We start from the raw sequence: 3849 nt of genomic DNA, 5'->3' as shown, positions 1-3849 counted from the left end.
TCTTGCTAAGGCTTTTTGGCTCCTCATTACATGAGCTCACCTCTGCATACAAAATTAGAGTCACTGAAAGGTAGTTAGCATAAATTATTCCATCATTCAATCACAAAAGCATCTTTCTTTGGGCAAAATATTTATGACTTTTAAGTCACTTCCTTGTACGCACATTTCTGCTTCCCATCCAATGAAGAGAAACCTAACGTTCTGTTAGAGCAATCTAGGCAACAGTTTGGTGTTTGCCCCAAAGACCCAAAGATCTGGTGGGAACTTCTTCAGTTAAAAAAAAAAAAACAAACAAAAAACAAAAAAACTGTACAAACTACCCACTGGAAATTTTGTCAGTTTTGTTCCTATAAAGATAGGTAGATACCACCAGTGAGTAATATATCAAGGAGAAGAGTAAATGCTATTATTTGTGTTCAGCCTTTTTACAATGTTGATTTTTCCCTCCACTTCTTTAGAAACCTTTTGGAGGGGATGTTTTTGTTACTAACCAGTATACATCCCAGAACTAGGGCTTTATTCACTCATGGGTTTAATCATTCAACCATTTATGCATCAAATATTCACTGAGAACCTCTTAAGTGCCTAGCACAATTCATGGCCCTTGGAATATATAAGTGAAAAAGAAAATTGGTGAAAGAGCTTCCTGTCCTCTTGGAGCTTATATTCTCATGGGAGATAGATAATAAACAGTAAACATAATAAGTAAGAATGATAGAGTACCTAGGAAGTTCAGAAGTGCTCTGGGAAATAAAAACAAAGACAAAAAGGAGAGTGGGCTCATGGGGATGGCAGGCCAGGGTGTGCATATGTGCAGGCAGGTCAAACAGGCAGGTTCTGTGGAGAAACTGGGAGGAAGAGAAGTGAGGGAGTTGGCCAAGCAATATTCGGTTTAATGCAGAAGCAAAGGCAAGAGTAAGGGCCCCAGGTGGGAGCCTGGTGTCTTTCTGATGTGGGCAAGGTCAGAGGGGCTGGGGCAAAAAGAGGAAGAGGAGGAGCCCTGCAGACAGGGGAATAGAGGTGGGGATGGGGAATGGGCAATATAGGATTTTGACTGGCAACTGGATATGATCTGGAAGTTTAAAGAGACCCCTCTAGCACTGGGTTGAAAATGGACAGTGGAGGAAGGTGAGCGTGGAAATGGAAAAAAACCAAATGACTTCTTAAACAGGAATCCTATCAGAAAGTATGCAAACCTCTTTGGTTCACACTGTTTTAATCAAGACTTTGAGTTAGAAGACCCAAAACACAGCACCACATCCTGTCCAGCCCCTCTCTCGCGCGCTCCATGTCTTGAAGGGAAAACTCAGCCATTCTCCCAACCCTGGCTGCAACGTTCCTAGCACGTGGCTTCTCCCACTTGGGTGGAACATTTAAGTTGACTCGGTAGTTCCCTGTATGGTTATATCACAGAAGACAAATCATCAAGTCAAAGGGGGCACTGGGGCAAACGCAGGGTTGGAAGTTGCAGAAGTAGTTCTGGAATGCTTAGTGATGCAAGCCAATAACAGTGTCAAGAAAGGGAGCCACCACTGGGCTCTTAGAGTCGATGTATCTGAACTCCATGTCCAGTGGATACATGGAGCTTATCTTCTTCATTCTTGTTTTTTAAGAGAGAGAGAGATTGCTGCTACAAAAGAGAGTATCAAAAACCAAGACTCAAGACTTCAGGGCCATAGTTAAGGGTGAATTTGATACTTCTAAGGAATTGTGTTTGTAGCCCAGGCAAACATGGGAAAGTCAGCAAGAATTCTTAGGGCCCAGGACTCCTGGGTGGCTCAGCGGTTGAGCATCTGCCTTTGGCTCAGGGTGTGATCCCGGAATACCGGGATCGAGTCCCACATCAGGCTCCCTGCATGGAGCCTGCGTCTCCCTCTGCCTATGTCTCTGTCTCTCTCTCTCTCTGTCTGTCATGAATAAATAAATAAAATCTTGAAAAAAAAAAAGAATTTTTAGGGCCTTTTCCATTCTTTCACATGACTGAGAATGTAGGAGCACAGCTATTAGAAGAAATCCTAAGAGAGATCCCTGTCCTAAAAAGGGAGGGCTCTAGGTCTCTGCTGAACCAAGTAAAGCCATCAGAAAGTTTAAATGGGAGTAGAAGGAAATATCTACTCACAGGAGACTAGAAACAACGTCGGAAGATCATTTAGCCAGAGGATGGCAAATAGGTTGCAGACCTCATTGCCGACTGGGAGTAACTTCTGGAGAGCTGAGGTGAAGGATTCTGAAGCCACATCTGGTATTGGTATAGACGTGGTACCAAGTGGTGCCCACGGACCACGTAGCTCTCATTCCTGACCAGCCTGTCCTCTTGCCTTCGTATTTGTCTACATTTAACTCATCTTAGAAAGATGAGGTGCTATTCTATTTTTAAGAGGTTTGCAGAGGACATTATATAAACTTCTTTCAGAAATGCAAAGATTTGTTATGTAAAATAAATTCTCCTTGCATTATCCAAGGCTTTGTTACTTTAATGTAAAGTTCTTTTCTTTTGTCTTGGCCTCCGTGGAGAGTGGAGGATGCCAGGTCCTGGGAACCCATTGTGGTGTCCTGGCCACCACCTGGTTGTAGACCTTGGACTCTCCCCTTGCTCTGGCCATTGACTCCATCAGTTCAGGGCTTCTTCTCCCTCGGCGGCCTCTTCACCATGTTTGTCACCTTTGGTGGCAAACTGAGGTCTTCAGACTGAGAGACAGAAAGATGAGATGGTGGGTCATGGAGAACCTGTGCTCTTTTCCTGGATCTGCCACAGATTACTTTGAGGCCTTTTTTTTTCTTCTTTATCTTTCAGAGGCTGATGATCCTCAACTGTAAAACAAGAGGGATTTTAACCGAGGCACAAGGGCAGGACTGAGATCATATTTTACATGTTCAGTGCATAGTTAAGGGATGGAGAGTTGGCATCTTATATCAAAAGGAGCTGTAACCCCCACGCTGGTAAGAGTCACAGGCAGAGGTGATATCTAATATTCTCTCCATTTGAAATGTTGCATCAAAGATCCCTCCCTCTGTATTGATCACTGTGTCTCATGCTCACAGCTGCAAGATGGGACAAAACACTCCTCAAAGGGCAACTTTCAGTTCTTACAGAGAACAGACCCATCTTAATATTAAAGGACCTATATTAATCAACTTTGTAGAAAATGACTGAGATAGACCAAAAACATAACCTGTGGGAGAAAGAGGAAGTAGCATTGTTAAAATTACCCTGAAAGCCTTGAGTTATGAAAAGAGGAGACATCGTTCTAGAGGATCTCCTTGTCTTTTAAGGTCACGAATCAGAGGCAGTGTTCTTGGGAGACAGGACACGGTCCCTGAGGCACCCAGGAACAGGCAGTGGCGGCAGACCTTGTCCTGGCTGTGGTCCAGGGGAACTTTGGTTTTACTGACTGTATTCATTCTTAGGGCTGCTAGTTTCACAAGCTACGTGGCTGAAAACAACTGGAATTTATCCTTTCACAGATCTGGAGGCTAGGAGCTCAAAAATCAAGGTGTCAGCAGGGCCATGTTCCCTCCAAAGGCTCTACGGAAGAATCTTCCCTTGCATCTTCCAGTTTCTGGTGGTCCCAGGTGTTCCCTGGCTCATGACAGCATCCCCCCCCCCATCTCTGCCTCCATTGTCACATGGCCTTCTTCCCTGTGTGTCCTCTCTCCTCTCTCCTCCTCTTCCTCCTCCTTCTTATTCTTCAAGATTTATTTATATTAGAGAGAGAGAGAGAGAGTGAGAGAGAGCAAGTGAGCTGGGGGAGTGGTAGAGGGAGAGAGAGAGGAGAGAAGCAGACTCCATGCTGAGCATGGAGCTCGATGTGGGGCTCAATCTCATGACCTTGAGAGCATGACCTGAGC

Source organism: Vulpes vulpes, chromosome 9 (genome assembly GCF_048418805.1).
Source record: "Vulpes vulpes isolate BD-2025 chromosome 9, VulVul3, whole genome shotgun sequence".
In the NCBI taxonomy this organism is placed as follows: domain Eukaryota; kingdom Metazoa; phylum Chordata; class Mammalia; order Carnivora; family Canidae; genus Vulpes; species Vulpes vulpes.
The sequence above is the reverse complement of the archived record's forward strand: the minus strand, read 5'-3'. Positions refer to the sequence as shown.